Source organism: Sciurus carolinensis, chromosome 4, assembly GCF_902686445.1.
Source record: "Sciurus carolinensis chromosome 4, mSciCar1.2, whole genome shotgun sequence".
In the NCBI taxonomy this organism is placed as follows: domain Eukaryota; kingdom Metazoa; phylum Chordata; class Mammalia; order Rodentia; family Sciuridae; genus Sciurus; species Sciurus carolinensis.
In genome coordinates this window covers 155,816,136-155,838,257 of record NC_062216.1, presented here as the reverse complement: position 1 = coordinate 155,838,257, position 22,122 = coordinate 155,816,136, and the positions used below count along the sequence as shown (strand labels likewise).

The 22,122-nt window shown below is 38.0% G+C and overlaps 1 protein-coding gene across 12 annotated transcripts in view; it reads left to right on the top strand.

Moving 5' to 3' along the window:
• The window catches only part of Anks1b (ankyrin repeat and sterile alpha motif domain containing 1B), a 1,141,006-nt gene that overhangs the window by 246,911 nt on the left and 871,973 nt on the right, over positions 1–22,122 (top strand). The gene's annotated exons all lie outside the window — the stretch shown is intronic.

Below are 22,122 nucleotides of genomic sequence, written 5' to 3'. Positions count from 1 at the left end.
AATTCTCAAATTTGGCCTTTTCATGATATCCCATAGTTCTTGGAGATTCTGTTCATGATTTCTTACCATCTTTTCTGTTTGGCCAACTTTGCTTTCAAGATTAAATAATTTGTCTTCAATGTCTGAGGTTCTGTCTTCCAGGTGCTCCATTCTATTGGTTATGCTTTCTATGGAGTTTTTAACTTGGTTTATTGTTTCCTTCATTTCAAGTATTTCAGTTTGGTTTTTTTTCAGTATCTCTAACTCTTTATTGAAATGATCTCTTGCTTCCCGTATTTGGTCTTTTAACTGTTGATTGGTGCGATCATTTAATGCCTGCATTTGCTCTTTCATCTCCTCCTTCAATGCCTGCATTTGCTCTTTCATCTCCTCATTAGCTTCCCTGATCGTTTTAATTACGTACATTCTGAACTCCCTTTCTGACATTTCTTCTGCTCTGCTGTCATTGGGTTTTATTGATGTAGTATCTAGGTTTGTTTGGGACATTTTCTTCCCTTGTTTTCTCATAATGGTCAGTTGTCAGTGGGACCCTGAGATATTGCAGTTTTCCACTATTGGCTTATAGTGTCCCAGTAGATTTCCAGTGTATCACCTCCCAGCCTTCAGTAGCCTGATGTCTTGGAGGAATCTGATAAAGCAGCTCATTCGAAGAATACTGCCCCTAGCCCCCTACTGGTTCCACGTTTTGGAACTGGCTCTGTGCGGAAATGCTCTCACTGTGGGCCTCCACCGTGCAGCTGGCCGTGTGGGAAGAGCCCACTGCCGGAGTGTGGAAGACTACCTTGGGAAGACTCAAGCTGCCCTGCCCGGCTCTGCTAAGCCACCTCTATCTGGGCCTGCCACCCGGGCTGAGCTTTACCCAGTGGGCAGACTCACCCGTGGCTCCACTTCAGTCCGAGTCTCTCAATGCCTCCCCTTCTTAACTCCTGGGTTCTGGAGCGACTGGGGGTGCAGTCTCCCTCTAGGCCGCCATCTTGGATCGCCCCGTGAAGAGAGCCCGCAGCCGGAGTGGGCAGAGCCGCCTGAAGAGGTCTCCGGCTGCCCTGTCCTTATCCCTGAGGCTGATTGCAGATCGAGGCTCTCCGCTGGTTCTTTGCAGGAGTACACTGCACTGCAGGGGCTCCGGGACTCGGAGCGTGCTCTGTTCAGACAGGCTCTCACTAGCGGGCCAGTTCCGTTCCGAGAACCTGGAGAAGCTGGCTGTGTGGGCGGGGCCCACCGCCAGAGTGCGCAGGACTGCCTGTGGATGACTCTAGCTGCCCTGCCCGGCTCCGATAAGCCACCTCTATCTGGGCCTACCACCCGGGCCGAGCTTTACCCAGTGGGCAGACTCACCCGTGGCTCCACTTCAGTCCGAGTCTCTCAATGCCTCCCCTTCTTAACTCCTGGGTTCTGGAGCGACCGGTGGTGCAGTCTCCCTCTAGGCCGCCATCTTGGATCGCCCCGTGAAGAGAGCCCGCAGCCGGAGTGGGCAGAGCCGCCTGAAGAGGTCTCCGGCTGCCCTGACCTTATCCCTGAGGCTGACTGCAGATCGAGGCTCTCCGCTGGTTCTTTGCAGGAGTACACTGCACTGCAGGGGCTCCGGGACTCGGAGCATGCTCTGTTCAGACAGGCTCTCACTAGCGGGCCAGTTCCGTTCCGAGAACCTGGAGAAGCTGGCTGTGTGGGCGGGGCCCACCGCCGGAGTGCGCAGGACTGCCTGTGGATGACTCTAGCTGCCCTGCCTGGCTCCGATAAGCCACCTCTATCTGGGCCTGCCACCCGGGCCGAGCTTTACCCAGTGGGCAGACTCACCCGTGGCTCCACTTCAGTCCGAGTCTCTCAATGCCTCCCCTTCTTAACTCCTGGGTTCTGGAGCGACCGGTGGTGCAGTCTCCCTCTAGGCCGCCATCTTGGATCGCCCCGTGAAGAGAGCCCGCAGCCGGAGTGGGCAGAGCCGCCTGAAGAGGTCTCCGGCTGCCCTGACCTTATCCCTGAGGCTGACTGCAGATAGAGGCTCTCCGCTGGTTCTTTGCAGGAGTACACTGCACTGCAGGGGCTCCGGGACTCGGAGCGTGCTCTGTTCAGACAGGCTCTCACTAGCGGGCCAGTTCCGTTCCGAGAACCTGGAGAAGCTGGCTGTGTGGGCGGGGCCCACCGCCGGAGTGCGCAGGACTGCCTGTGGATGACTCTAGCTGCCCTGCCCGGCTCCGATAAGCCACCTCTATCTGGGCCTGCCACCCGGGCCGAGCTTTACCCAGTGGGCAGACTCACCCGTGGCTCCACTTCAGTCCGAGTCTCTCAATGCCTCCCCTTCTTAACTCCTGGGTTCTGGAGCGACCGGGGGTGCAGTCTCCCTCTAGGCCGCCATCTTGGATCGCCCCGTGAAGAGAGCCCGCAGCCGGAGTGGGCAGAGCCGCCTGAAGAGGTCTCCGGCTGCCCTGACCTTATCCCTGAGGCTGACTGCAGATCGAGGCTCTCCGCTGGTTCTTTGCAGGAGTACACTGCACTGCAGGGGCTCCGGGACTCGGAGCATGCTCTGTTCAGACAGGCTCTCACTAGCGGGCCAGTTCCGTTCCGAGAACCTGGAGAAGCTCCACATTGCTAATTCTAATAGTCATATCTTAAACCATATCTTACTCGATTTTTGAGAAGCATTTGATAACACAGATCAAGTAAAGACACACATGCTTTTTTAAAAAATATGTTTTTTAGTTGTAGATGGACACAATGCCTTTATTTTATTCATTTATTTTTATGTGGTGCTGATGATCGAACCCAGTGCCTCACATGTGCTAGTCAAGCACTCTACCACTGAGCTCCAACCCCACCCCCAGGCATGCTTTCTTTACTTGATTTCCTGGATACCATATTCTCTGAATTTTCTTTTCTTTTTCTATTTCTTTTGGGTCTTCTTTCCTGGTTCCTCCTTATATTTCCAGTCACTTAACCTGAGACCACCCCAGGGTTTGGTCCCTGGACTTATGTATATTGACTCTTTCTGTCAAGCATCCTGAAATCTCACAACATTAAATACTTACTGGGTACCAGCAGCCCCAAATTTGTATCTATAGCATGGATGCTCTCCTGAACTCCAGACTCTGATATTTAATTATCTATTTGATCTCTACTTTTGAATATCCTTTTTAAACTTACCATGAGTAAAACTAAACTTCTCTGTTTCCTCTGCAAACCTGTTGGACTTCTCATTTCAATAAATAGCAACTTTACCCATTCAGCTTCTCCAATAGCCTTGAAGTTTCCCTCTTTTTTTCTCTTATTTCATAAGCAATTAGTATTTAAATCCTACCTTTCCCTTCAAAATGTTCATAATGTAGTCACTTCCAGCCAGCTGCACTATTACCACTCTGGACAAAACCACTGTCACTCCTTACCTCCTTGAGGAGCCTCCAGATTGGTGTTTGTTACCACCATTGACCCACATAGTATATTCTTAAGAATTGCCAAAGAGGTCCTGTTAGAATGTAAGTTAAATCGTGTCACTTTTCTGCTATAAACCCTCTTGTGCTTCCCAGTCTTGTCCTTATGGTGACTCACAAGTCCTGGCTGACCTTCATACCTGCCCTTACCTCCACCTCCCCCTCGCACTTTGTTTTCACTCCTCTGTCCCTCATTCATACTGTATCAGCCACACTTGCTTCATTTTCATTCCTCTAAAATATGGACTTTATTCCTTCAAGAACAGCACTTGCTGTTCTTTCTGGAGCTTTTTCCCAGGTACCCTCTTGTCCTACTCTCAGGTTTTTATCAGACATTAGCCTCTCAGTCCAGCTTTACTTGAAGACAGTATTCAGAATTAACTCTGGTGTTTCCTTTTTCCTTAATTTTTTTTCCTCATCACTTATCATTATCTAATATAACATATATTTTGATTACTTGTCATGATTATTGTTTGATTTCCTTCATTAGAATATAGACTTTGATATGGGGAGAAGTTATTTTTAAACTTTTGTTGCTGCTATTCACTGCAGTTACCCAAGTTCTTAAATGCTCTCTGCATTTAATGGACACATAATAAATATTTATTGAGTAAAATAAAAAGTTAACTCTAGGCCCTTGGCACTGTACATTTGGATTACATAGTTTGCAAGCTGGAGTTCTGGTATAGTTAAAAAAAAAAACATTTTAAAGTCATGCAGTTCAGGGTTTGTACTGGTTGGTGTTGGTACTTAACTAGCTCAGTGCCTGGGTTAGTAGATTACTTTCTCTCAGCTGTAGCTTTTCTCTTCTGTAAAATGAGCATAATTAATACCTTCCCTAAAGAGTTGTCATGAAGACAATGTAGTTATGCACGATATAACAACATTTTAGTGAGTGATAGACTGCACCCTCAATGATGGTCCCACAGGGCTACCTATATCTCCCAGTTGTAGCCACCTTAGTTTGTGTAAGTACACTGTGTGATGCTTTCACAACGAAATCACCTGCATTTCTCAGGAAGTATTTCTGCCATTAAGCAGCATAGGACCATATGTGAGAATGGGTATAAAGTTTTTAGTGGCATGTCTGCACATAGAAAGGAAACCAAGGCCTGGGGTTGTGGCTCAGCGGTAGTGCATTCACCTAGCATGTGTGAGGCACTGGGTTTGATCCTCAGCACCACATAAAAATGAATAAATTAATTAAATTAAAGGTATGTGTCCAAGTACAACTAAATATACATACCTACATATGTGTGTGTGTGTGTATAAAGAAAAAAAGAAAGGAAATGAATGTGTGCTCCTTTCCTGATAGTCATTCTTACCCACACATATTTTACTCTTCCAATGATATTTTTCTGTTCTCCCTCCTCCCAACAGTATACATTATTCTTTTGTCATTTACCTAAGTATATCATTCCTCTGTGTCTTTGTTCATTCTAATTCATTATCTTTTCTGTTTGTTTAAATCCTGTTCATCTTCAAAGGTATAGCTCAAGTCTTTAAATAGAAACCTCCTTACTTACTAGCTCAGACTATTTTCTTTTTCTTTGAACAGATGGAGAATCTCAGAAGAGAAATGGGAACTATTAAAAAGTTAAATGGAAATTCCAGAACTGAAAGTATAATATCTCATATAAAAAAGAATTTAAAAAACCTCAAAACAATGCACTTAAATTTCACTTATAATCAGTATGCTATAAAGTTATATGATTTAACAACAAATCAGTCTTTGTTTCTCAGTACATGTGGAATAGATGTTGAATGAATTTTTTTTTGCCACAGAATCTGACTAGAGTTTAAAATTAAAGATAAAGAGAAGTTAATTGGATATACTTTACTTATTTTATAATCAGTATTATGTTTCATGGCCATAAAGTATAAATGGTAATCATTTCTAGGGTCTTACAAATATTTAGTGCTTAATATTTTATATGGATGAAAACCTGAATTCTAGTCATATCTTCAGCAACACTGAATAACATTCCAATGCTAATATGTTTCAGAAATTATCAGACTAATAAGTTGTACATATAATATTATATCTGGAAAGGGTGGAAAGGGTATAACAGTAGGAAATATTCTTTATGTACTGATTAAATATTTTGAAAATGTAAAAGGCACATCATGAAATTTTAAACACTTAAAGAGTCACTACTTTTAAAAGACAAAAATGACAGCCTCTTTTTAAAAAGCTAATTCATTTTCCTGCATTACTTCAGCTTACCTACTAAATCATCATTCTTTATACCTCTACCATGTGGTACAGCTATTGTTTTAGGGCAGATAAAAAAAATGAACTGCTAAGGAATTTTTTATGTTCTCAGGAGTTTGGAGTTTTGCAGAGAAGGCTAATGTATTATCAGAAAATCAAAATACAGGGTTAAAAGTATATTAACAAATAGTCCAGTAAATAATAGCATAAAGTATTATGGAAAATGAGGAAGAACTATTTGTTTTTATATCCCCGGACTCTGGTATAGTTTGAATAGCCGTTCAATAAAAATGTATTTTTTAAAAGCAGTAGCTATATTTTAATCACTGAAAATGGGAAGGTGATTTCACCCTATTTGAAAACATTCTGAGAGGGATATAAAAGGGGAGTGGTAACAACCTTCTGATTATGGAATAGGGAAAGTGACAGCAGGTTATAAACTGACTTCTGTTTAATTCTGTATTTTCATGTTCCATGATTTTTCCCACTAACCGGTACCAGTACTTCTGTCAATTTACCATACTCTTTCAACTTGTCTTTCAGCATGTAACCATACATGAATTTCTCACTATCTCTATCCTGCAGCAATCCTAGTGATTTTAATTCTCCTCATCCATTAAAACATGACTGTGTTGGGACCATTCCCTAATCTTAGCCCTTCTTGAATCCCTTTCCCAGTTCAGATTTTTTACTCTTTGAGGGCTTTTTTTTTTTTTTTTTTTTTTTATTCATTGTACACAGATGGGGTACATCATTTTGTTTCTATGGTTGTGCATGATGTAGATTCATACCATTCGTGTAATCATACACCTACATAGGGTAATGATGTCTGTCTCATTCCACCATTTTTCATACCCCCTCATTTCTCCTTGAGTGCTTTTTATAATACAGGATCCCAATGCTCTGTAATTGTACTTACCATGGTTGTAACTATAGTAATCCTAAATGTTGTTTGTTTCTTGTTCTTGAATATACTAGACTACGAACTTCTCAAGGGTATATATGTATCTTTCATCTTTGTAATCACAGATTCTAATACAGTGCCTATAACATTAAAGGAAATCAGTATACATTTATTGAATCATGAACAAAAAAGTGAAAAAACAAAAGTGGCTAGTTGGTAGATGGATGTTAGAAAAATGAGCCCAGCTTAAGTGGAAATTGAGAAATACTCCTTTATGATCTTTTCTTGGTGTAGTTCTCATCTGTATTCTTCCTTTTGTTCTGAATGACTGTACATTCATTCTTACTGAATGAGCTCAACTGGTGAGATCATTTTTCCTTCTTTTAAGGTTATTCTAATGTTATTTTTTTTTTATTTGCAGTTTTCCTGAAGAATTTTCTTACTTGTGAGATGCTTTATAGGAATGTGATAAGACTGGTCCTGGCTTTTATTACTTTTTGTTAGTTTGTTTCTGATTTTTAAAACAAAGTTATATTATGGAATATTTTGACCATTTATATCTAGTTAAAGGAAGATTTAATTGATTACTGAAACTGCAAGTAGGTTAATTATGTTAACTAAAAGCTAATGTTTAGTATTTACTGGGGTTAATAAATGAATTTATTAGAAATACAGAATTTATTGAAGATGCAGACTACTTATGAATATTAAAATATTTCATAATTTGAAGTTATGCATTAGTATTGAGTTTTAAGGATATTAATTTTTAAATTAGAATATCAAAACAAATCAGAAATACTAATGGTCACATATTAGTGACATTATAATAAACCAAATAGTTTAAGGAAATGATATTTTAAAAAATAAAGAAAAATCATAGAATAAATCACATATAATGCTAGTTTGTTTCTCATTCATTTACTGCCCCAAACAGGTGTTCATATTAGTTCACACACCCAAACAGTTGTTCTCTTCCAAGCAGAAATTCAGGAACCTAGTCTCTTATCATCCGTCTTTAACTCAGGCTTCTAAACTCACCTGGCTTATGGGCTAAAAGTATGAAGGGATAAACCTGATGTAAGATAAAGATAGGTTGGAGTGAATGGGCCTAGAAATACGCAAACATCATTGCCACTCATATTATACTAAACATTACTCAATCATGTAGTCACGTGGCTATCCCAACATGAAAAGCTAAGAAATATAGTCCAGTTAAGTGCCCAAAAAGTAGAGAAAATAAGTTTTATAAACAATTAACCAGAATTAGCTATGCATTGTCTTTTAAAATTTAAATAATTTTTTTTACATACATGTTGATTTTCATAGTTATTATTCATGGAATCTTTTCTTATAGGTAGTCCCATTCCATTTTATGCATGAATTTATTAGTTAAAGCCTTCCTAGTTAAAAATTGGGATATAACAGATGTAGCTAAAGTCAGGCCTTGTAAGGGAATTTCAAATTTATTTTGTTCCTAAAAAATATAATTACCTCTATGTATTTGCCTATTATATAAATACTAGGTTTGTTACTTGTCTTCAGAGTGATTATTAGTAACATCTACACATAATTTTTGGTGTGTTTACTTTCATAACAAGTTACAAATTATAAGTGCTTCACTCAGTAATTCACATATTTAAATAAGTAAAATCAGCAATTGTAAAATATTTGAGTGAGAAATAATCTGAGATCTTGTTTTTCACTAAAACCCATATGGAAATTACTTGTCTCTTGGTGTTAAGAAAAATCATAGTTAAAAGTTGTATTATACTCTTGTGTATATGGTAACATACCTGGATATGCTTTTTTTTTTTTTGGCTTCTTTGTCTTTCTTTATAGTGCTCTGTATTTGCTTTCATTTGATTGCTTTATTTTTAATTTTGTTTTGCAAAAAAGGAAAAAGAAGGTTTATTGCTTTGCTAGCAAAGGAGAAACACAGGGGACCCCTGTCCCAGAGGCTGTGATTCTGCCCATCAGGGGGAACAGGAGCTTTTAAAGAGGTGATTCAAAGATTGCATTCCACATATTCTCTGGCAGAGTTGTAATTCACTTGTTAATTTGGGAGATAGTAATTTCTGAAATCTTCTGGTGCCATCCCCAAAGTCTGGATTAATTCATTCCTATGGTGGGTATGTACTCAAGGATAGATAACTCTAAGATGGGGAAGAAAGGTAATCCTGTTTCCCCTGAGCTTAGGGAGGAGGAGAGATTAGGGAGGATCCAGAGAGAGAGGAAGTGAAAGAAACATGTTCATTAAAAAAATAAGTTACAGGGTCAGAGCATCAAGGGATATATTCAAAGCATGATGTGAACCACTGTTACATTTCCCTATTTTCAATTTCTGCATTTCATTTCTATGGAAAAAATGGGTGACATCTCCAAGCTGCTTCCTGCTGAAAGAGGGTGAAATTGGGGGAAGTAACCCAAAGTCCTTGTTCTCTATCAGGTGGGGCCTGGGCAGTTAAGGGTATTTAGTATCAGAGCAGTCTAGGGGTCCACAGTGGCAGATGGTAGGTGATTTGACAAGGCATACATAGGGCAGGGATCATTCTAAGACAAGAACAAGACAGCAAGGCATTAGTTTTTGTAAGTGATTGGCACAAAAGCAATTAGTATTTCAGTTAGTCTCTGAAAGCCATGAAGACAAGTAACTCATAATCATATGTGTGAAAAACAGATCACATTATCAATATAGGTGGTTAGGAAGATTTGTAGGTCTATAAGATCAGGCTCAAATGAACTCAGGACAAACTTGTGAGTCTTGAGTCCTTTGTGATCATCATTATTAGGCATTCTTACTTAAGAATCCTTTCTTTATAGCCTTCAGCTTTCCTTCCTTTTGGTAGGGCTGCCACCAGGGTACGTTTTAAGTTACATTTAAGAAAACATTGCTTTTCCTTTTAAATCCATGTAGTATACATGTAGGACTATGCTTAGGCTATACTTTCCTGCCAGGTGTTAAAAACCAAGTTGATCAAAACTAACCTTGTTCCTATCTACTCTTAAGAGTCAGCTGATTTCTCAGGGATCACTCTTGGGGATGTGTGAGAAACCTTGTGGCTCCTTTAGCTTTCCTCTACCAGTGGTACCATCTGCCAGGATGAGTCAGGATCTTGTTGACCATATGTGGCTTCTCTTTTTGCAGAATGTGCACTGGTTGACTTCCTGTTCTCTAGGGTCCTCTTGATCTCCCTGATTGGTAGATCAGGTGACTTACCAGAGTTTCAGGGCCCAGAAGAGTCCTGTTGTTCTCTGGGTCCTGGCTGACCTTAGAGGGGAAAGACTAAAAGGATTGGCTGCTTTTTCCTTGGCTCTTCTACTTCCTCGAATTTGGTCTCCAAGTTTTTGGTTTTAAACATTCAGCAGTTCAGTTTCACCAGTCTTAAAGTGGGAGTAACAGGTTATAACTTCAATCTATATTTTTCCAGTTACCCCTTTCATATAATTATGGTTAATATTAGTATTAGAAGTCAGCATTGTATACTGTCTTATAGGTGATGGCTTATTATCTCAAATTAACTCAAGTTGTTTTATTAGAAGCAGTACTTCTGCAAAACACTAACAGGCAACAGTTACAAAGTTTACAAGGAAAATACAAACTGAAATTAACAGAGAAAAAAAATTCAATTTGTGTAATATCTATGAACCAAGAAAAATGACTTTTATAATCTTAAACCTTTTTTTAGTTGTATGTTTTATCCCCTGTTTATTTTGGGACCATAGTAATCTTTACAACAAAATTTTTTTTTTTGGTACTGGGGATTGAATCAGTATCAATCCCAGTGGTAAAGGGGGGGGGTGGCTTTACCACTGAGCCACATCTCTAACCCTTTTTTATATTTTATTTAGAGACAGAGTCTCAGTTGCTTAGAGCCTCCCTAAGTTGCTGAGGCTAGCTTTGAACTCATGATCCTCTTGCCTCAGCCTCCTGAGCCACCAAAAATTGATCTTTTGAACACAACTTTAAATGAACTGAAGTGTATCCTATTTTAGAGACATTCTAACATAGAGTAAGGTGAGAGGCAGAGCCTTATCTCAGGTAAGGAGGGGCTCTTGACGACACAATATAATATTACATCTGAAACATAAATCAAACAAAGGTTAAGATAGCTTTTAACTTTCTTTTTGTGGAAAAAGTGACAAAATGCTTCCATGTTTCACCTTTAAACAGATCAGACTCTTCTATTACCTTCCAAAAATACATTTAAATTCCAATTCCAGTGTGAAGAGTGACACAAAATTATATATATAACTTATTGACAACAGGTTACTTTATCCAGCTCTAAAATATCAAATGACATGAATAAATACCAACCAAATCTCTCTTTTTTAAAATTTATCTTTTAATTTTTTACAGACTGCATTTTGATTCATTGTGTGCAAATGGGGTACATCATTTCATTTTGATGGTTATACACAATGTAGATTCATACCATTTGTGTAATCATACATGAACATAGGGTAATGATGTCTGTCTCATTCTACCATTTTTTCATACCCCATTCCCTCTCCTTTCCTTCTACATAATCTAAAGTTCCCCCATTCTTCTCTCATTCCCAACCCCAAATCTCTTATTGCTATACAAAACCAAGATTATTACTGTAGATAATTTCAATTTGGAGAACACCAACTTGGCAAAATGCTCTCCTAAGATTTACATTTAACTAAGTTTAACTTTTAAAGTATAATTTAGAATCCATGGTGTACACAAAAATCACAGGTCTGCATGGCTTAGCAAAATCACTTAATAGTGTTAATGATCAGAAATTGACTTAGTCAAAGCAAGCAGATATAAGACAGGTCTTCAAATGACAGTGTGGCCCTTTAAGTCAGATACAATGTATAAAAGAGCACTTATTGGCTGTCTTGTTGGCAAACTTACCTGAACTTTCATTTTATAAACTTCCTATAACACTTAGACAAGACTTAGACAGATATAGTTTTCAGATGCATATATATATATATGTGTGTGTGTGTGTGTGTGTGTGTGTGTGTGTATTTATGTATGTATATGCCTTGTCACATATATTTAGGTTGTCAGCTCTATTGTTATAACCTAAATATTAGTTGTTTGTTTAACCAGTTATAAAGTAATCATTTAAGACTTTAAAACAGGTGCAAACCCTAATTCTTTTAAGACTTAGCTTCCCCAAGTAATAAAACCTAACAGATACAAGAAAATTTTCTTGATAGATAAGAGCAGAACTATGTTTCAGACTTTGCTTCATATCAGTACATTAAAGTTCAAATAACTTTGGCTATAGCTAATTTAATCACAAACACAAACTTTCAGATTTACCATCCACAAACCTTCTGTGACTTACTTAAACATTCACAACTTGTTTACATCCTTAGTTTTGTCCTCTTTCATTTTGGACTTCAGGTCAGGAATATTACTTTCTTTCCTTTTAAAAAAAATATTCCTCTAGTTTTCAATGGACCTTTATTTTATTTATTTATATGTGGTGCTGAGAATCGAACCCAGTACCTCACACATGCTAGGCAAGCACTCCACCATTGAACCACAACCCCAGCCCAGTACAGGAATATTTCTTTACCAGACAAAATACTTTCTCATCCAGAAACATTTTTTTTACCTTCTAATCTTCCATACTAAAATATTTTCATACCTATAACTTTATCTTTTCTAGTTTCAGACCCTTTCTTAAATTCATATTCTTAAACAATTCTTATCTGCACATTTAATTTATGCAACAAATTTCATCCCAGGAGAGGGTTGGACAGTCTAGTCTATACAAAAATTGCCTTAATCTTTTTTTCTCCCAGATTGCATTTAAGGAACCTGGGTATTTTTGAGCCTGACCTGTATCCCTTATTATTATCACAATGCCATCAACTTTAAGTGAGTTCCTAACTTTCACTTGTACCCAGAGGCTCCTTTTGGGCCTTTTTCTCATACTGGGCATATTGATATGCAATGGAGGAGGGCTTTCCATGCTTTTCTTTAGGTTTCCTTGATGCTCCTTTTGCAGAGGCTACCTAAAAAACATGGGCTGGCCTTAGTTTCTCTTTTTCTTTTCTGGGTACAGTTGTTTATTTTGCCAATCTCCCCATGTGTTTAGTTTGATGGGATACTATTATAGCAAGAATTGCTTTGCCCCTGTGATGGATATTCCCTTGCCAAAATGGAGTGTCCTGTCTCCCTTACAAGGGGAGACTATTCCTATTCCCAGGTTATAAACTAACAGTGCAAGAACCTACTGCCTACATCCTTTGTGGCCAGCAGCCTCCACCCACCAGGGACAAAAGGGGCAGAGGCCAGGGCAGAGGCCAGGTTCTCTTCGGCCATTTCTCTTCAGGCTAGGCAGCTTTTGGGGATTTATTTTTCCAGCTTAGGGCTAGTGCCCTTGACCCACAATGAGATGATCTGCAGCTGCCTGGGGCTAGGCTGAGTAACAGTGCTGGGAGTGCTATCACTGGGTTTAAAAGATTTAAATATTTTATTAACCCTTTCTTCTGGTGTCTTGCTATCCTTGCACACTAGAAGCTGTGCCTTTTGGCACATTCAACTTAATTCCTGACTGTTCAGACCCCTTATCATGCATCCGCATCAATGCTTGTACATACAGAATCTCTCTCATATACTTTACCCCTGAAAGACCAACTTCAGTTTCAAGATTGTATAATAATCCAGAAAAATCACTGAAAGGCCAGACTGTGTTATAGTAAATTGTCTTTCTCTTAGGATTCTACCTATAGGTAGCCCCGTTCAGCCAAGATCTCTCTGCTCAAGAGACTACCTGTAAGATCAATTCAGTATGGCCCATGTTGTAAAGGGCCACTAACAGATATAGAAACAGACAATAAAGAATCACGAAAACCAGGTCCCACAGACAGGAACCTTTAAAAAAACAGACAGACCTGCACATACAAATTTTTTCCACTTACTTTACCTTTGACAGATCAACTCCAACTGCAAGATTGTATAATAATACAGAAAGCTATTCAAAACCAGATCATTAAAGTAAAACATTATCTTAGGTTTATATGTGTAGGTGACCCTTTCTTCAACTCACTTTACCTCTGACAGACCAACTCAAATTGCAAGATTGTGCAAAGGAAACACAGAAAGGGAGATAGCCAGTGAGTAGCCCAATACCATGGCTGATGTTGGGAGCCTTTAAAACAGACCAGCCAAGATGTTTCTTAAGATACTATAGAATCAATGTAGTATTGGCCATGTCTTAAAAGGGGCAGTAACAGATACAAACAAAACAAAAACAGACAGACGACGAGAGGGAATTCTCAAACTCAAAGCCAACAAACAGATGAGAATTTAGAACAGACCACAAGGGAGTAAATGTTCCTATGATCTCACTTAATCATGACTCCTATGTGAATGGCACCACGGATGTCCCCACAAAGAGGGACCAGATGTTCTCACAAAGAGGAACCAGATGTGTGGAATCAAACGTCTTGGTGTGCACACTGGGGTACTTACTAGATGGCCAGGGGTATCTTGACTTTACTGAGTTCGATTTCCTTTTTGTCAAAGTGGACTACAGTGGAACAACCTGTACTATTCTGGGAGAGAAGGCGGGAGTTCCCCAAAGCAAAAGAAGCTTTTGGTGGCTGCTGGAATGGTCCCTCAGTTCCTCCATTTACTCACAGGAATAGCTCCTCTGGTTTGACCCAAGGCAAACTCACCAGTCTCCTAACTCTCCTGTAGTTTACTTTCAGTAAATTTGCCAGTCACCTTGCATCCTTAGCATGGACATTGGATTCCTTGGAGAGCCGGACTTGCCCAAGAAACCTGGATTGGGGGCTGCTGAGGTGCCAAATTTGTTACCCACAGCTTGGTCCTTATCCCTAATGTCAATCCAATAACAAGGATGCAATCCTGAGAAAAAGGAAAAAGAAAGTTTATTGCTTTGTTAGCAAAGGGGAAACACAGGGGACTCCTTTCCCAAATGCTGTGATTCTCTGCTTTAGAAATTCTTACTCTGTGTATTGACTCTTCCTTCAAATTTTTATTTGTCTTGCTGTCAGTACTTTTAAACCCTGAGAAATTCCTTATGTTTTTGTAGCACTAGTTTCTAATGACCACAGATATGTCCTTGAAGCTCATTTTGTTTGATTTCCTTAAGGAGAATGAGATTTTATTACTTTGAGGTGACGCTGTGGTGATTGTTTAGGTCCTATAGTGAACTTTTGCCTACTTCCATCAAAGAGGTATCAGTCACACACAGCTTATACCATGTCAGTGTGTTGAAGATAGGTTTTCTTTTTTTTTTTTTTTTTTTTTTTGCGGTGTGCTGGGGATTGAACTCAGGGCCTTAGTGCTTGCGAGGTGAGCACTCTACCAACTGAGCTATCTCCCCAGCCCTCTTTTTTTTTTTTTTTTTATACTGGGGATTAAACCCAGGGGTGCCTTACCAGTAAGCTATATCCCTAGTTCTTTTAAAAAATATTTTTGAGACAGGGTCTCACTAAGTTGCTGAGGCTGACCTGGAATTTGTGATCCTCCTGCCTCAGCCTCCTATTCATATTATAGATATGTACCTGACTTGGAAAACAGGTTTTCTAAATTTCTGCAATATATGATTTGCTAATTTTCCATGTATTTCTTCAAACTGACTCAAGCAAAAAAGGAATGTATTAGCTCATATAAAATCCAGTTTTTATTTTATTTTATTTTTTTATTTTTACAAATTGCATTTTGATTCATTGTACACAAATGGGGTACATCTTTTTGTTTCTATGATTGTGCATGATGTAGATTCATACCATTCATGTAATCATACATGTACATAAGGTAATGATGCCTGTCTCATAAAATCCAGTTTTTATATGGATCCAAGTACTCAGTGTAATCTGGAATCTGTCTCTCTCCATAGCTCTTTTTTCTACTATAGTGGTATCATTCTTAGGCATGTGATTGCAAGGAATATAAAAGGTTATTTTTTTTTAAAACCTTCTGTTTTATTCAGCTTTTTTGCAGCTGTGATCAAAAAACCTGACAAGGAGGAGGAAAATTTTATTTGGTGTTCATAGTCTTAGAGGTCTTAGTCCATAAATAACTCCATCACTCTGGGCCCAACATGAGGCAGAGCATCACAGCAGAGTGTGGTGGAGGAAGGAAGCTTAGAACATGGTCATCAGGAAGCAGAGGGAACTCATGCTCACCAGAGACAATATATGCCTCAAAGGCACACCCCCAGAATTCACACCTCCTCCAGCCACACCCTACCTGTCTACAGTTACCACCCAGTAAACTGTTGTCAGTGGGCTAATACACTGATTAGGTTAGTGCTGTCATAACCCAATCATTTCACTTCTAAACTTTCTTGCATTGTCTCACACTCGAGCTTTTGGGGGACACCTCATAACTAAGCCATAACAGCTTTTTTCCACAAATTCTGGCAAGATTTCTAACTTTGGTCACATTTTGACTCCTGAGTTAATCCCAGAGGTGAAAGAGATGGGTACATTGATTAATTTGACCTGGATGATAGGCCCAGGTCAAGGGTTGGGTGGTGGTGGTGGGGGTCCTCAACAGAAATGTTCAGTTGCATCTCAGTGTTTTTTTCTGAGATATAGCCAGCAGTATTGAAAATGTGCTTGAGGGGTGGCGTTTTGTACACGGTTGATACACATCAACTTTGAGCAATCTATTGCTGATAGAGCTTGGAAAGATAAAGTGTCTACATCTGATGATTGAGGGTGGTTGAAACCTACTTCTTACTCCTTGGCTTTTGTGTATACTTGGACAATTCAGTAGAATATAAGATGTTAAATGACATAACTAGAAACATGAGTTTACTTGAATTTTGACTATGTTGATGTTCTATATTTTATGAAGTTATAATTCTTAAAGTCTGCTAAAAATCTCACTTTGTCAATAAAGTCTCTATTCTCCCCATTACTCTTCCCACTGTTATCTTTACCATTCATTATAGGAGTTATCACTATTTGATATGTTATATATTTGTTTCTTTCTCCCTCCAATACAATGTAAACTCAAGAATAATAACTTTATCTGCCTAGTTCATTGCTGTACCACTAATATCTAGAAAAAAATACCTATCTGGAATATTGTATTTACTCAATATTATTTGTTTAATGGATGAACAAATAAAGTCAATTTGATAGAACATGAATCATGGTTTCTAAAAATATGGTGTAAAATTGGAAAAATCTAAAGAAAAATCACTCTTACAGTAATTCTCAACCAAATTTTAGAAAGATATATGTTAAATATGTTTTTGTAAATATCAATGATATTTAAAGTAACTAATAATAAAATATTCTAGTTCAAATTGAATTAAAGGAAATAGAATCAGTGGAATTTTCATTTTTGGTTGCTTTTATTTTCATTTGGCCACAGTTATTATTCCTTGGTATTCATGATAAACATTAATAAATTCTGGGAAAGGATCATGGTTGCAATTGGTAGTACCCAAATAAAATGAAGTTATCTATTCCATGTGGATATTTAAACTTAACCTATATGATACTTTCTGTATCAACATGAGCCAGTTAGGTACAATCATAATAAATCATCATCAGCCTTTAAGAGCTGAAGAGAAAGTAGAATTTAGTCTTTACTTTTAAGAATGGAAAGTGAGTGTATAGGGATAAAAGTACTTTGATATAGAAGAAAAATAATTACATCCATACATTGTTGTACTCTTATTTTCAAACTCTTGGTGCACTTGGGTTTCTTTCTGAGGAGTCATTTAGAAGTTTAGATGTTGTTTCTTGACAAAGAATTATGAGAAAATGGTTTATTTTTTACATGTATACAATGAGAAATTTGATATAGGTATCTAATTTTGAAAGATAAGATTCCATTAAGTGTAGGAGCAAAGGGAAAGCATTCTGGGCAGAGGGCACTTTATAGGAATGCAGACTGTACTGTGTTTGGAGCCATTTGACTGAATGGGATAACTAGTACTTATATCTGAAATTTAGATGTGTGGGAGAAGAGAGAGAAAAGACAATTGAGACACATAGGGATCCAATAAATGCTTTAAATACTTAGGTAAACAGTATGAAGGAAATTGTATAGACAGTGGGAAGCCATTGAAAATTTTTGAATGGAACGTGGCTTGCAGAATAAAGTTTGAACAGAGGGGAGAGAGACTTAATAGATTGCATAGAATTCAGTTACATAAATTTCATTTCTCTGTGAGAGAGGGCCTAGTGAGAGTGAGTGTGTTCAGGAAAGAAATTTATTAAGGGCAAATACTCAGAACTTTTTGGCTATAGATCATAGGAGAGAAGGGGAGGAGAGGAATTAGTGATAATCTTTTCTGTATCTCAGAAAACCACGAAAATAAGGAGAACGGAATTGAAACTGTCTTTGTTAGAAAGAGGGCAAGTTCAATTTTAGATGAGTCACCCTCTAGGTAACTGTAAAATTAGGAGGTGGCAATGCCTATCAGGTAAATGTTTTAGAAGGAAGCTTTAGTAAGCTTTCAGGGCAGAAGATTTTATTTATTTATTTATTTATTTTGTACCAGGGATTGAACCCAGGGACGCTTAACTACTGAGTCACATCCTAGCCCTTTTTATTTTTTATTTTGAGAAAGGGTCTCACTAGGTTACTTACAGTCTTGTTAAATTGCTTCGACTACGATCTTCCTGCCTCAGCCTCCTGAGCTGCCTACAGTGCGCCACTGCGCCTGGCAAGATTTAATTTTTTGATAAACACAAAAGTATAAGTTTGAGATGTTGTAGGAAGAAGAGAAAGTAATTCAGACCTAAACCGTTCAAGGGTTTTACCTTTGGGAATATGAGCAATATAGGAAATACGGAACTTATGAATGAGATTTTTAGAGATTGTATAGCAGGACACCCCAGGAAGGCTTCTTCCAGTTCCATACACTGAATTTAGGAATTTATAAGGACTAGACTTAAGCTAGAGAGTCTGAGGATGATGATTAAATATTTTCTTGAGGATTCACTAAAATTGTGCATTCAAGATAACTGTTATATAACTTAAAGATTGAAGAACTGCACTTATCTCAGACTGCAGGGTTATTGCTTCTGTACATGAGACTAAACCCAGGTGGGACAACATTGCTTCCTCAAGGTCTGATGTGATTATCTCTAACATAGCCATCCACAGCTATGTGTCCTTAGTGAGGCTTTATGGACCTAGAAGTTTATACTTCTCTCTGTTCTGAATAATGTTGCTGAATCTGGTTTTTTTTTTGCTTCACTGGGATCCTTCTGTGATATTTGTATTTATGTTACTCAGTAACTTTATATACAGAGATAAAGGAATGGAAAGGTAGAAATTTTGATAAATTATATATTTTTGTTTTCTCACTTATGTAAGTTTTCTAAGTCTTACTTAACAACTATATTTTACCTCACTTATCTGATTTTCTTTGGCAAAAAGCTCAATTTTCATTGTTTCCCCATGGTTTTCATGTGCCTTTGATTCTGTTTGTTAGTGCTTGTCTTTGTTTCACTAAAGTAGTGTTCTTTCCAATTTGGCTTACAGCACATATTTTATGGATTCAAGTGTTTTCTCCTACTTCTTATTTTGATTTTATGGGACACTGTTACACTTATTCTCATATTGATTTTTTGCTTGTGATTTTACCCTGTGCTTTCATGTTAGCCAGTGATTTTTCTTGTCTGGCACACCTTTCTGTCTTGTGTCCTGTGTGCAAGCCAGGACCAGTGCTACTGCTTGGTCTTATTCCTGGAATATGTCACAAAGGGGCTACATTTATTATAATAGTGGCCCCTCTTACTGACTAGAACTTGGAGTTCTTATATGCCAGACAGTGTTCTTCATGGAACTTACATTTTAGTGGGAGGAGATAAAGCAAAAATGTGAAAATATATAGTATGATAGAAGATGAGAATGGAGAAAAATATGGTGTAGCAGAGTAGAAAGAGGGCTTAAGGTTAAATAGGATGCCTGAGGAGGTCTAGCCGAGAAGGCACATTTGAGTAAAGACCTGAAGCCAGTAGAGTGGTTAGACTTCACTTTTCTGAGGGGTCAGTACTCCAGGGAGAGGAAAAGAAGCAACAGCAAAAGTGGAGAGGGGCAGTAGTGTCTGGCTTGAGAGTGGGGTGAATGGAAGGAGATGACAGGATCCAAGAGATGTGGAAAGGGCAGTTTTGTAGGGCCTCATGGGCTGCTATGAGCAATTTTAGTTCTATTTATATCATCTACTTAATACAACAACCTTATGAAGGCCTACTTATTATTACTGTATAATATTCGTATATTAAAGACTGGAAAACTGTAGTTTTTAAATCATAAAATAAAGCACTGAATATGTTGATTTAAAGAGATCTGGAAACTATTGTAATGAAATGGATTTTCACTGATCTGGGCTTAAGTGCTAGTTTCAGTACCTTCTAACTATATGGTACTTGGGAAATTAAGTAAATTACATGGTCTTTGTTCATTCTAAGGAAGGAATAAGTTTACAGGATTGCCATGATGATTAAGTGAAAATGTATACATATGATGGATATGTATTATACTATACATTTAATACCATGGCTAGCATATAGCATCTTTCAATAAATGAGCTATAACTTTTGATAGTATTACAATGTCTGTGGACTATAGGAAACTTACATAATGGAATGGAGAATGCAAAGGATGTGGTGTAGGAAGGTGATCTGGAGATGATGCTGTTAAAATAGTCATACAACACTTCGTATTCCTTTGTGATGCATCTTATCTTTTTTGTCTAGGAAATGAATACCCATTGAAATGCCCAGTGAAGAGTTTTTATATGTAGTGATTTTTTTTTCTTTTTGTGGTATTGGAGATCAAACCTTGGGCTTCACACTTGTTAGGCAAGCAGTCTACTAAGAGCCACATCCCCAGCCCTTTAGCCCCCAGTAAAGAGTTTTAAGTATGAGGGAAAGATATGGGAGGAAGAGAAGAGGAATTACTTGATTATATGAAAAATTTTAAATTATTATTTTTGGAAGTGTGGAAGATGAATCGAATGTATGCTATAAAAGTTTCCAAAAAATAAGTTTGAAGACTTTTTGGGTGGTCCATCTGAGAGATGATGAAGACTAAACTAAGTAATAGGGATTGAAATATTTCATGTCTTTGTTCATTCTAAGGAACAGAGAATAGACTTTTAGGTTGGGTGACTGAAAGGAAAGTGGCACCAATAACCATAATAGAAGACACAGAAGGAGAAGCAGTTAGGTGTGGTGGGTCTGAAGGGATGGAGTTTATGTATATAGTTACAGACTTTATCCCCTTAGACCTGAATGGTAACTGGGAGGAAACAATTGACTTGAACAGTTTGGAAGCTCTCAGTGTCATTTGAGAGAATAATTTTGGTAAAGTTCTAAGAAGGGAAACCACATTAATGTGTACTAAGGAATGAATTGGATGTGGAAAATTGAAGGTAGATGAAATTGAGTACTTTGTACAGAAGTTTAACAATGATAGCAAGGAGAGGTATGAGTTGGTGGTTTGTGGGAAGGTTGATTGAAGTTGTGGGAGAAATGAGTGTATAGATTTTGCTGTAGAGAGAAGATGATGTTAAATGGATAGAGCAAGGTAGAGGAAGGAAAAAAAGAGAATCAAGAATGTGGGGGTAGAGGGTCTGGAGTTGTACCTCAATGGTAGAGTGCTTGCCTGGCATGTGTGAGGTACTGAGTTCAATTCTCAGCACCACATATAAATTAAAAAAAAAAGGTCCATCAACAACTAAAAATATTTTTAAAAAAGAATAATGGGGTAGGATCTGATACGTGAGCGTAAAAATAATGAGATGTAATGATAAGGCTGAGAGGAGAAAAGTTGAGAAATATAATTTCTCATGGAATGTCCATTCTCCATGAAATTTAAGCAGATCCTCTGAGAGTGAGGGGTGATACTGAAATTATGCTTATGTTAGCAATTAAAATTGGGAGTGTTGTGAGGAATGTAAATGGAATTTGTATGGATAAGTGCAGCATTGCAAAGCAATATGGAGGATCTGTGAGCATTTTGAATCATAACCATATAATTGAATCAAGGAAATATAATTTTCCAGCCAGCGACAACCCAGGAATTGGGGTAAACAGATGTCTGTTTAGATACAATTAGGAGGACTGTCAAGTTAGGTGGAGAAGATGGAAAGAGTATGGGAATTGAAGAAGAGTGCCAATTATTATTTAGTAGTCCAACTACAATAGATTTTAAAATTCAATTTAGTCTTTATGTATTCACTGTGGTCTGATAGTAGGTTACTTTATTATATATGGAAAACAATATCTTATGTAGATTTTTCTTTTAAAAGTACTGATTTGAGGATACTGTATTCCATCTATCCAAAAAGGCACAATGAAGCAGAGGGTAACCTACCATAATTAAAACATCCTAGATTTTAATGTTACTTGGTCATTTACTTGCTCCAAGACTTTGAATAAGGCATTTATCCTCTTTGTCCTTCACATTCATCACCATTTAATTTTAAAAAATCAAAAATTCTTTCTTACAGAGTCATCCTAATGATTTTTAATTTTTTAATTTATTATTTTTAGACATCATAATGATTAAAGGGGCTATTAAAGTTTTTAGCTCAAGTGCTTAGAATAATTTTTCCACAAATGTTAGCTATGTGTTAGCCAGCTAT